The 12,980-nt window shown below is 40.4% G+C and overlaps 1 long non-coding RNA gene and 1 other non-coding gene across 2 annotated transcripts; both read right to left on the bottom strand.

Moving 5' to 3' along the window:
* Positions 1–10,290: 10,290 nt before the first annotated feature.
* Positions 10,291–12,974, bottom strand: LOC112160550. Its single transcript, XR_002921694.2, has 3 exons — positions 11,794–12,974; positions 11,393–11,462; positions 10,291–10,904 (listed from the first exon to the last, which is right to left on the bottom strand). It is a non-coding gene; the product is annotated as an uncharacterized LOC112160550 (long non-coding RNA).
* On the bottom strand, positions 11,212–11,324 carry LOC112161325. Its single transcript, XR_002921855.1, has one exon. It is a non-coding gene; the product is annotated as a small nucleolar RNA SNORD67 (small nucleolar RNA).
* Positions 12,975–12,980: the final 6 nt, after the last annotated feature.

Below are 12,980 nucleotides of genomic sequence, written 5' to 3'. Positions count from 1 at the left end.
TTGGGAGTTACTGTGAATATGCTAACGTGGCTAATATGTAGCATGTTGGACTGTGTTTTTTTAAGTGTTATGATCAAAGTTAGGCGTTAGCAAAGTCTCAGTAATATTTGTTTGCATGTTGCTAACAAGTTTAGGAGTTAGCATGAATGTGCTAACGTGGTTAACATGTAATGTGTTGACCTTTTTTTATGTTACTAATAAGTTTTAGAGTTAGCGTAGTCCCAGTAACGTTTGTTTCAGCAGTATTAGTGAAGCATTGTGAATATGCTAGCATAGCTAACGTGTAGAGTGTCACAAACAAGTTCTAGAGCTTCTGTGAATTCCGTTTAGTCGAGCTGACTGACAGACTTATCTCTGACTCTTCTGTCTCACTTAATGGGCCTAAGTTTGGTGCACCTTATATCTGACAGTTTTCAAAATAGACGATTGACAATACACCTTATTGTCAGGTACACCCTGTTGTGCCAAAAATACAGAATTTTCCTAAACCCAAAGGAGGGTTGACGATATCTTTGAAGGATATTTTACCTTCAATTCACTGATCATTTTCAAGCTGAATCTTTAAATATGCAGAAAAAAATAACTATAATGTGTTAATGACTGATGTAGGATTTGGGTTGTTGCTTTGATGAGCTAAAAATGAAAAAAAAAATCATCTTTTCAATTTTGAAACTAGCAGAGAAAGTAATAAGATTGGGATATACAAAAACAAGCCTTACCAAACAAACCTGTTCCTTCATGCCCTCCATCTGCCCTTAATTAACACATAGGATTCTGAGAAATGATGATACACTCACAAGTTTTATATTAATATGGAAATCTGAGGGGGAGTAAACATCTTTAGAAGGATTTTCCTGCAAAAATGCAACCACCCTGACATGATTTGAGTACAGAGGTGCTGCAATATTTCTGAAAGCCTCCTGTATGATGGCAGAATGTGCACTCATCGCTCTGATTTGCCCCAAGACATACTCTTTATGAAAATAAATGGTACATCTTTGAAACTAAATCACGGCAGAACACAGTCTATTGAATACAACCCCATTTTAGCTCCATTTTCCTGAGGTGATGTAAACAAACGTGCGATTCAAGTGTGTGCCGCTGTGTGTCATTTTTTTCCAAACACCTACACTGGCACAGAGCTGGGTACAAATGAGCCACATGCTGCTTTTATCATACAACAGCTCCTGCCAAAGGCATTCACTGCTCCCAGTTATTTTAAAAGGTTTCCAGTTTTAACAACTCTCCATTTAACCCGGTGATGCCTCGTGTTCGGATGAGGATCGTCGTGTGTTCAGGACACGTGTCTCAGAGAAAACCTTCACCAGGATTTCACCTCTTGTTGTACAACAAAAGTTACACATAAGGTGCAATGTGATGATTTACGAAAAACGTTCAATCATTATGTCTGTTGTTGCAAAAAAGGAAATGGGGTCATTTCTGTTTGAGCTTACAAGATGTTAACGAAAGAGTGATTGTATAAAGGAACAGTTTTGTTGAAATTACTTCAAGTGCTCACACTAATATATACTTAAGGAAGTACGCCTTCCCTTTGTTGAATTGCAAAATAAGAGGAATAAAAGCAGAATGTATCCAGTTGATGTTGACAGTTAAATGTGTTACAACGATATAAGTCTCGCCTGTTAAAGTCCTCCTCTGACAATTTAAAAAAAAAAAAAAACTTTCCTGTAGTGTTTAACTATGATTATAAAGTTTTTAATCAAAATCCCACAACCTAATGTCTTAAAAAGCCATTTTTCATGTTGAACTGAAGCCTCTGGTTCCAAAATCTCCTCTGAGGGGGCGTGGCTTATGGAGGCGTGAGCATTGGTCAGGCATTTGAAAATCCAAATATCTGAACCGATTTAAACATTGGTACGGTCCCTGCATCACATCAACCAATCAGGAACTCAGCTTTCTGCATGTGACATGTTTAGTGACTTGATTGAGTGAATGTAATCAGCTTTTCATTTAGATCTGAGGCACGCGATACAGCAGTGAAGCAGGAGTGGTTAGGCAGTGAAACATCAGTAGGACGAACACCGTCATGTGTGTTTCCAACGTGAAATGAACGCAACAAAATCAATCCGTCCGCGCTCAGCCGCTATCAGACGGTGTAAGCAGTGGTACAAACGCAGACTGGCAGGGGAGCGGCCGTGCTACAGCCGTGAACGAAATTTTGGTGTCCAAGCACGTGTGCTGGTGTTCACTCCACGGCACGATTGGGCACTGGCACTGCAGATGCATTGCTGTTCCACAGCTGTACCATTGGTACCACAAGCAGTCACCTACTGTCTAAATTATTGTGCAGTTCAAAAATGTTTTACACGTGTAACAGCGGCCAGATTTTGTGCCGTGTGTATGCGCGTCTATTACGTGGCCACATCTCGGTTGTTGCACTACCAATCCACTGCTAACCGCGTCTGTACCACGGGGATTACGTTATTTTCGCGTGCAGTGCAGCTTGTCCATTGACAGTCTCAGATGCACGTGAGAAGCCTGTTCAGTGTGTTTTTAAAAAAATAAAAATTCCACAAGTGAGCAGCTGGATCTTTTTTTCTGTTTGAAAACAAGACAGATCCATTTCAGTTTGTCACAGCACTAGTGCTCATCCTCAACAGAGACTTCCGCATCTAATTCAGGCAGCAAGCTGCAAAAGTGCGGCTACTGCTGAAATCTTGGTTGGTGATTTTACGGAGGAGCTGTACGACTCCGTATGATACGCTGTGCGACCTCTCGAGGCGCCACTGTGCAGCGCTCAGAACAGACACTTCATAACAAGAAGTGCATTTATTTTGAAAAAAGTGTTTTCACTGCAGTTTTTTTGGGAAAAACGTGTATTTCAATACACCCCCAAAACCACCTCCTCTAAGCACAAAACGTTTTTTTTTTTTTTAAATGTGGTGTTTACATTTAGAGAATTTATTATCAAAATTCCAATTAGCAAAATTTCAGAGTTAATGGAAATGCAGCTACTGTCTGTGCGCTCCGGTGTTTGACTGTGCCTCTGCAACAGCTTTCTTTCCTTTCACAGGAAAAGTCTTTAGCTCTGAGAATGCTGTTTCCTCTATGATGCAATCTTGTTGTTTTTTTGCTTAAGGAACAGTAACCTGTTCTGTCTCAAGAACTGTTTTTGTGAAGGAAAAAAAGCATTTCTTTGACATCACTCCATCCTGAGGTCAGCAAGAGCCTACCTGGGTGAACTACCACTCAAAAGATGCAGTAAAACTGTTCCAAAACTGTCTGAAAGAGGTGAAAGTTGAAGAAGAGGAACATCCTTGTCAGTTCAGATGAAGATATGCAGCTAAAGCAAAGTCAAAGCTTGTGCTTAACGCTCACGTTTGGAAAATACACAGTTCTGGTGAGCTGGAATCACATAATCAGCAGTCTAATTCTCATTTTGGAGATTTTTTTGCTGCTAATTGAACAAAAAATAGTTTTATTCCTGAAATGTGCAAGATAATTTTATTTTTTCACCACCTGACCTCTAGATGATCTTGTCGCTAAACCCCACTGGAAAAGACTTATCTTTGATGTTCATCTCGTATATCTACCGTCTTTCTGCACTACAAAATAGTTCCACTCCAGATCATTTACTAATGTTTTTATTTTAAGAGTAGAAGAGTTTAAAAGAGTACATTTCTTTCCGTCAGGAAATTAACCTCTAAAAAACCTAGAGTATGTTTCATTTGTAAATTTGACAATGTTCTTTTTTATATATATATATATTTCCCTCTGAGAATAGACTTAAGTTGTTTTTATTGTTCCTTACTGTTTGAAAATGAACAGGGAGGCGGGACAAACACACCAGTCAGCTGAAACACAGTAAAGCAAGTTCAAAATGGAAAATTGTTAAAACGCCCCTAGTTTCGCACAATATAGGCAGGTTTGGTGGTGGGTCAGTGATGGTCTGGGGAGGCATATCCATGGAGGGACGCACAGACCTCTACTGCCTAGGAAATGGTGCTCTGACTGCCATAAGGTATCCAGATGAAATCCTTGAACCCATTGTCAGACCCTACTGGTGCAGTAGGTCCTGGTTTCCTCCTAATGCACGACAATGCCCGGCCTCATATGGCAAGAGTATGCAGGCAGTACCTGGAGGATGAAGGAATTGAAACAATTGAATGACCTTCACCATCCCCTGACTTAAACCCAATAGAACATCTCTGGGACATTATGTTTGGGTCCATTAGGCGCCACCAGGTTGCTCCTCAGACTGTACAACAGCTCAGGGATGCCCTCACACAGATCTGGGAGGAAATGCCACAAGACACCATCCGTCGTCTCATTAGGAGCATGCTGCCACGTTGTCAAGCATGCGTACAAGCTGGTGGGGGCCACACAAGATACTAAAAAGCATTTTGAGTTTCAGAAATTGAGTTTTGGAAAAAATGGACTAGCCTGCCACATCTTCATTTCACTCTGATTTGATGGTGTCTACACAATTGAGCCTCTGTAGGATGAAAACTTTTATTTCCATTAAAAGACTTGGCATCCTTTTGTTCCTAAGACACTGCCCTGTCGTTACTTGTATAGATATCCAACTTCATATGGAGATCTGATGTATCTAATGTGTTTCTTCAAAGTGCTCCTTTAATTTTTGTGAGCAGTATATATATATATTTTAAAGACAAATAAGACATTGCGGCCATAGTCATTTTTGTGTCGGTTTTGTTCATTATGGTGTCATTGTATTTTGGGACAGAGGTCGCTCACTATATCAAAAATTCATTTTCACCAGGTACTAGGTGAAAGCAACATTTTTCGCACAAAGGCATAATAAGAACAAAGAATTCTGAAAAGGGTCCAGGACTGCTAGAATATTTTCACCCACAGACACAGAATCCACACATAGAAAATACTTTGAATGGAGTAGAGCCTCTCAACATTTTCCTTTAAAATTTAAAGAATTTAGCAAAGACGTACTGTATATGCTTCTATGACTAGAAAAGAAAGCATTTGGATGTGTGGGAAAAGCTCATCACATATAAGACCATTAGAGATCTGCGATGTCTTCACTTCATCAAGGGAGCCTGTGAAGGTATTGTACATCACTAAAGCCACACCCCATAAACATGTATAAACATGGCAGCTTTATGTCACTAATCTCAACCCCAATTCCCTACAGCCAAAACGTACCTCTCCGGTGGGTCATTTTCAGACCATAACAAATCCAGACCACCTCATAGGTGACCTTATAAGCTGAAAAGGGTAAAGCCTGGCTTTAATCACCAGCTCACACTTGCACAGCACCCAGTCTTGCAATGTTGAGAGGAACCATAAAATGTCCAATTTTCCCTGTAAGTAAAGTGTCAGGAGCGCTTCCCCGGGCTACACAACTGTATTTATCTCCTAAAAGTTGGCCCATCTTGGCTAAATGCTGAATTTATCCTCCACCTTTTGATGTGGGGAACATCTGCCTGCAGGTAGGGGCTTCTTAATTCTGGAGTTCAGCTGAAGCAAAACAGGAGCTGTTCCTTCTAAAAACGTGCTCTCAACCAGATCAGTCGTACTGTGAATGTAGAGATAAGGGGATAGGAGCCAGGAATAAACAGTTTTGTTTTTAATTCATTAAATGTCCATCAAATTCTTTAACCAGGATGAAGACTTCACCTACAACTATCTTTGGTCCTGGACCTCAAAGACCAGATTTTTTTCACAATTAATCTTTCTTACTGCACCTTTGTGCAAAAAATGTACCCCATGCTAAATGTTCATCTAAATTTGAACACATCTAATAACAGACAAAGATTAATTTTAGGCATAGTGAACAATCCCTCCCAAAAAAGATGATTTCACAGCAGGAGAAATCATGAATAAGGTCAATATCTCCTGTGGGGCTCAAAAAATATATTTCAATCAGATATCTCATGTGTTGCCCACTGGCTCTTGACAAATTCTCGGACCAATCCCTGCTTACCAACGCCGTCTGGTCCCAAAATGGCAAAATTGGGTGATTTCACGGAAAATGCTAATTGAATCAACTTCATTTGGTTGGAACCCGAGGTAAGGCATTTTCCGCTGGTGATGTCATAGCCTTGCTTTGACCATCTCCATTTATGTTAATGGTCAAAACAGGCTGCAAAGGCTGGAACCTTACTGAGCCTTTTATTATAAATTTGCCCCGCTTAGCATTTCATAATCTCTTTTGAGGAAAAAGTTGTTCAGATCATTTTAGTAGTTTAACTGAGTTAACTCTGGACTAAATTAACTGTTCCCATTGTCCTAAAAAGAACTGATCATTTTACAAATCATCCAAAAATATTTTTAGAATGTTTGCAAGGGTCGCCAATACTAACAGATGGAGATCAGTTTAGTGTTTTTTTACATTTTGTTTTTTTATTATTTTTTTTAAGGTGTTGAGTTCTTGTGATTGCTTTTACCTAAATGTCTACATGTGCTCTTATTCCCCTTTTTTCCCTTAAAAAACACTTAACTTTTCAGCAGAGGCCGTTTTCTCAGTCCTAGAAAAGCTTCAGTCTCCCTGAACGACCTCACACATTAAAAGCATTCAGTCATTTCATCATGCAACGCCCCGCTAGAGAAGCATTTTGTGAGGCAAACACAACCAAGGCTGAATTAGTCATCTAATAGCAGTTGTTAAAGTATTTATTTACAACAACAGAAGGATGTTTCTGCCCCAGAATTGCTTCCAAACATAGGTAGTTCTTAAGACTTTGATCAGGCTGTGTTCTAAACTAGTGGTCCCAAACTCCCGGGCTACGGATCAGTACCGGTCCATGGGTTACTTGGTACCGGACCACAGACAGAAAAAATAAAATAAATGTGCTAACTTAGATTATTTTAGACTAGTTTATTTTCTGATCCTAAAGGAAGTTTTATTTTAAAAGACTTCTGAATTCTGTTCATAATGAAGAAAATGAATTTTCCTAAAGTAAAGCTGAATAAGTTCAGAAACTTTAGCACAGAAAATGTTCCTTGTGTTGAAAAAAAAAGTACACAATGAATGAGGATACATGTAAAAAATGATCAATCTTTTGCCCTGCAAGATAAGCAGAGCTTGGATTGAGTGTTTAAATGGCATCCTACGAGAATGAAGATTACGTAATGTTTCCTTTATGGAATTTTTGCAAATCAGAAACAACTTCTACAAATCAACGACTTTATTTCATTGATTCTTCACATATCTACTGAAAACGATATTTTTAAACTAAACTTCATGTAGTAGCATTTTGTTTTGAAAATAGATTTTCATAAACCAGAAGCTTAAAAATGCCAACTTTGGCTCGGTTCAGGCCGGTCCATGGAAATATTGTCTATTTTAAACCGGTCTCTGGTCTGAAAAGGTCTGCAAACACGACTAACTGTTGTTCCGAGTCTGTCCAGGTCCAGACTGGGAAAGGGGTTCATTCTGGTGTTTTCCCGTGAGACCAGCTGCCGTCTGAACCCAGAACTCCAACTTGAGGTTTAACCGGCTCCTCAGATGAATTCTGGCTAGTGACTAAAAGAGGGATTTGCTTATTTCTGAGCTGAAGCTTCCATTACATTTTTTTTGTCAATAGTTCTATATGTCACAGCTTGATGCTTTTAAAGGCAACATATTCCCAAGTACTTGAAGTGTAGATAGTAGCATAGGTCACATAAAATGGACAAATATAGCCGCAGGAGGACTCTGGCAAGGCGCTGTAATTACAGCATTACATTGCTCCCTGACAATTAGGCACAGGTGCAACACAAAAGAGTCAAATTGTACAAGAGTGAAGCCGCATTCAGCCTTTTAGCAAACCGTGTGCATTACCATCCATTTCTCACAAAGCAGAGGTGACAGAAGACGTGCGAGCACTTCAAGATTACCCACAACCTTCAGCTAACAGCCTCCCAATCACAGGCTCACATGTTGTTCAGTCATTTTCTGGATGACACAGAAAAAGTCGCCAAGAGGGAACCGCTCTGCTCGGCGATGGCGCCACAGACGGCTCAGATGGCGTGAATGTGTTTGGATGAAAAATAGGATGTAGGTGGGAATTGTGCAATGCTGCTCCCACGGTCTGATCCATGCACTCCAGAATGTACAGCTTTTAAGGCTAATTTTGTTCCACAAGTTCAAATTAGGAATCTCAGTTATTTGTTTTGTTCCAAAAATTTTAATGTTATAATTCATTACAAAAAAAAAAGTTATATAGAACTTTTTAAAATGGTTAAGTAAAGTGAGCCTGGATTTTTAGACTTCATTGTAAAGGGAAAACAATTTAAAGAATTTTCAATGTTTAATTTCTTCAATAGTAGAATACAGACTGTTAACTGGACATTTGCTTATTGAAGTCTCACTTCTACACCCCCCCCCCCCAACAAAATAAAAAAAAAAAAAATAAGAAAACATAGTTCCTACATAGCTCTTCCCAGTTTAAAAACAAACTCCATTGTGTATAGCTTTGGAATGTCCGTGGATTTTTTTTTTTTAAGGAAAAGAAAAAAAGTCCATCTCACCTAAACTTTCTATGTGCTGATATGCTACTGCCATCTGGTGGTCAGACATGTGAAGTGCATAGTGTATGTTTATTTAATCTATTAAACAAATTAATGCATTTTTAAATGATCTTTGGTGCAGTCCATTTATTTTTTCTACCCTCTGCAATTTATATTAAAAAAAAACAAAACACTGACATCAATTGAAACTGTTCAGTTAGAATCAAACTTTATTGATCCAATCAGAGAAATTCAACATTTTACAAAAGTGTTATGCAAATTTGAGACAACTTAGACGAAATATTTACATCTATACCAGGGGTCGACAACCCAAAGAATTGAAAGAGCCACTTTGGACCAATACAACAAAAAGCAAATGTGTCTGGAGCCGCATAAATTGAAACGGCATATAAAAGCCTTACACAATAAGTAACACATGGAGAATGAGTCGAATAAACGATTATTTCTCCTGCTGTGTGTCCTCGTGCCTTATAAGCTTCCTGTTTTGGCCACATGTCAATTGGTGAGACATTGCAGCGTCAAACAACTGACAAAGGCTGAGTAGCCTCATAATGAACATTTGAGCTTTTATTTTCACATCCCTCAATGACATAACGAGAGGGGGTCCTGATCAGTCTCTCCCTCATTCTCACTCCAGGTGCAGGAAGAATTCAAACATAACAGGACAAAATCATAAATGCCAACAAATGTTCAACAGTCAGACAACAAAACACATTGAGGAAAACCCAAACTTAAATCCAATTCCAGTCAGACAGGCAAAAGAACGGGTAACCCACAATTCCTTGCGCTGCCAGACCGACAGCAAGCCCATCGAAGTCTGAGACCATCACTACAATATGAATGAATTACAGTTTGTTTCATTGCTTTGATGAAATTAAAGACATACAATAAAGAAATACGATTTTTGATGTCATTTTTATTATGAGGATTTGAAAAAAACACAAAAATGTAACGTGCACCTTTAAGGTGCTTCCACACTGGCCACGTCAATAAAGCGCACACTTTCAATGAAGAGTCAATATAAACACGCGCACACCTAAATTCCTGGCCCCCCAAGTCTGGAGCGCGCGTGAGTCTAATAGTCAGACATTTAAAAGGACAGAGTTGTGAAAACAAAAGTCTTCAGAAAGATTTGGGGGATTTTCAACACTTTTACTTTCAGTTCTCCCTGTTGTAGATGCAGATGAGCGCTAATGAACAGTAAAAATACAATCGAAGGAGAATCTCCTCCCCGCCACGCACCGCACGCGGCCGGTGTGTGAGACCTGCACATCGCCGCGCTCAGCAGGTGGTATCCACACCGGAGCAGCGCGGTCACGCACGCAGTGGCGGGGAGGAGATTCTTCTTCTATTCTTCTTCTACTGTTCATTAGCGCTCATCTCATCTTGGAGTCATATTAACCTGAGCGGACACAAACCGTAATGATTCATTTCTCCTTCGTGATCACGTTTGGTACTTCTGTGCTTTGAAGCAGACTCCGCCCACAAGCAGCTCCCGCGCTGAATCTTCAATCCGGTTCAAGATTTCCACGCACAGTTACAGCTGCGACTGTGCGTGGAAATCTTGAACCGGATTGAAGATTCAGCGCGCTCAATGCGTGCCGATTTGTACGTGGAGCTCGCGACCCGACTTAAAAACCCGCGTAGCAACGTGCGCTCACGTGCGCTCCAGACGCACGGGCAGGAATTCTGCTGTGCGCTGACTCAGACGGCGTGGAAGCATCTACACTCATCTCACAACAACTGGAAAACGTAAAGGATGTTTGTGTCATGTTTGTCCTCCTACAGAAATCGTATTAAAACAAAAATATTGTGGCAGCCTGACTGTTAATTTAGAAATAGTTCCTTGTTAGTGGGTGGAGTTAGTGTCTGTTCTTGTGTTGCATTATGGGACTTGAGTGTTTTACCGGCACCATGAGTGAGAGTGGTGTGTGTATGAGTGAGGGTCCTCACAGTGTCGGCTACTCTGTGGTTCTCTATTGTAAAGCGAATGGTGGTCATATGTTGACACCAGATGATTTACCCTGCCTGCGTGTACGCTTCCTCCTCCTAACATTTGGGTTCGTGCAATGTATGGGACACAAGTGATCTCTGGATTCAAACCTGCCAGTTATCTACTTGGTACTGCTCCCACCCAAATCCCGAGAATATAATTCCTTCCAACATTTTTTATTATTTACAAACATTTTTGAAAAAGCGCCACTGAGCCGCAAGGGGGTGCTTGAAGAGCCGCATGCGGCTCCGGAGCCGCAGGTTGCCGACCCCTGATCTATACAAACCAAAACGTCCATTTCATAAAATCCAAGGTGAAGACACCAGCCCAACTCAAGTTTCTGCCTTAATCTCACCTTTTCATTTAAAAATATTCACAAGAAGCAACTTGTTGATTGAGGTCCATTTCACCTTATGTCATCTCAACAGGATCTGGGGAAGCATCCGGGCCGCATCAGCTTCTAGATAGGAGACATGAAAAGGAACATTAAAATTAAGCATCTTTTTCTTTAAATTCAATCTTTAAGCAGTTTATTCTTTTATCATTATTCATTCTTACAGCCCCCCTAACAATAGGTGTGTAACAAAATGGCAGCAATATTTGATACATCAGCTCAGACAAAGAAATACATGAATTTAATCATCTACGACTTTATGAATCAGAATGGAGCTTGTGGCTTGCCGTAGTAGCTCCAACCAATGCTTTGTGTGTGTGTGTGTGTGTGTGTGTGTCTGCTCCCGATTCTAGATTTGAATAAACGTGGACGGGTTGAGTCAGATGGCCCCTGTGCACGTGGTGTGTCCCCAGGGTGGATCGGGTTGGGGTGCTATTGCCACCGCAACCACACGCCAACTTTTCAGTGCAACTCATCACTCTCAAACCCGGCTCCACGCACGCGCTGAGACCCACATCGGAAACGATCACATGTTGATCGTGAGTTCGACCCACCTCGTGGTTAGATCGATAGCTGGTGTCCCGACTCATCTGCCGATCATCTTAATCGTGACCGATATCCTCCCTAAAGCCAGAGCAGAAACTGTTAGCGTTAGCACAAACCCACGTGGTAAACGAACGAACCCCCGATCTCGTCTACGACGTAAAACATGAAGAAAACCCGAAAGCATACCCAGAAACACAACAAAAATATCAACGGGATGACGTCAAACAAGCAACACGAGAGATTATTTCGGAAATAAATACAGCTTAGTAGCGTTAGCTTAGCATGGACTCGTTTATGCTAACAACTAGCAGCCAGCCACACACTTGTAAAAACAACTGTTACACAACTTTATGACCTGAACCAAACAAAACTGAGATTAACACACGTTGCATGGACCACAGATACTTACAAGACGATCCTGCGTAGATTTGAGGAACTGAACGAGGGAAAGACGCTGTCTGAAGTTTTAAACACTGACGGGATACGCTGATTGGCTCATTTCCTCAGCAAGGTGGACGATGATTGGACAGATAAATCACGGATCCTCAGAACAGCCAATGGGAGGTTTGTTGAAACTCTGAGTCATTCAAATGAACGCCATGCTTTAGTTTTAAAAGTTAAGTTTTTTATTTATAGTATTCTATAACACAATACGTTTTTTAAATAAAAAAACTACGATGGTGCAAAAGCAAACAGTCTTTAAAACTTATATATATAAATATATATATTTTTCTTTTCTTTTTTTTTTTAAACCTCAAAATTCACATTTAGTTTGATACAGGGACGTCCAAATCCAGGGCTCCTGCTGGTTTCCAGACGTCCTGCTTCCAGTCAATGAAGTCAATGACGTGGTGGGCGGGGCATGCCAGGTGTACATCAAGGAGAGGCGTGGTCATCACTATTTCAAGGGTCACTTTATTCACTTGAATTATTATAAATTGCTGGATAATATTGGTAAATTAACGAGTACTTTGGGCATCTGATCAAAAGAAGAAGGTACTGTGCTGGAGTACCTCCCCAGACATGGAGTACCTGCTGTAAAGCTCATGATCAGGTGGATGGAGTGGAATGTCCAGAATGATGGCTGCTACTTTACAGGAACTTTTTCTATCTTTGTCTTTTTCTATTAAACTTTTCTTTACAACATGTCATGTTACAACGCGTCATGGCATTTGGACTTAATAGTGCACTATTTTGTAGAGCTGTCTGAATCTATAATCCCAAAATTGAGTTCACCGGAACGAGTCACTGCAAAAAACAGTGTTCATTGATGGTCTCTAGATTTGCGAATATAGACCACAGTGCATTAAACCCGCATCTGCAGGAGGGAGGAGATGGTTAGTGATTTTGAGCGGTTTCCGTACTGTCGAGGGGACAGAAACCAGACCTAAACTGCACCGTCTTATTTAGTCTCTTCATTGTCTGCAGAGTTTGATAGTAAACAGAGTAAAAAGTACACAGAGGAGCGACTCAGGGTTTCATTGAAATGCAATTTTATATTAAAGGATAGCAAAGGGATAATTCACTATATCACACAACACAGCTTGTTAGTACCGCCTTGAAAATGAAATACATATACAGTCTTTTCATATTAAC

Source organism: Oryzias melastigma, linkage group LG3, assembly GCF_002922805.2.
Source record: "Oryzias melastigma strain HK-1 linkage group LG3, ASM292280v2, whole genome shotgun sequence".
NCBI classification, from domain to species: domain Eukaryota; kingdom Metazoa; phylum Chordata; class Actinopteri; order Beloniformes; family Adrianichthyidae; genus Oryzias; species Oryzias melastigma.
Note: the sequence above shows the minus strand (reverse complement) of the source record. Positions and strands in the feature narration are given on the sequence as shown.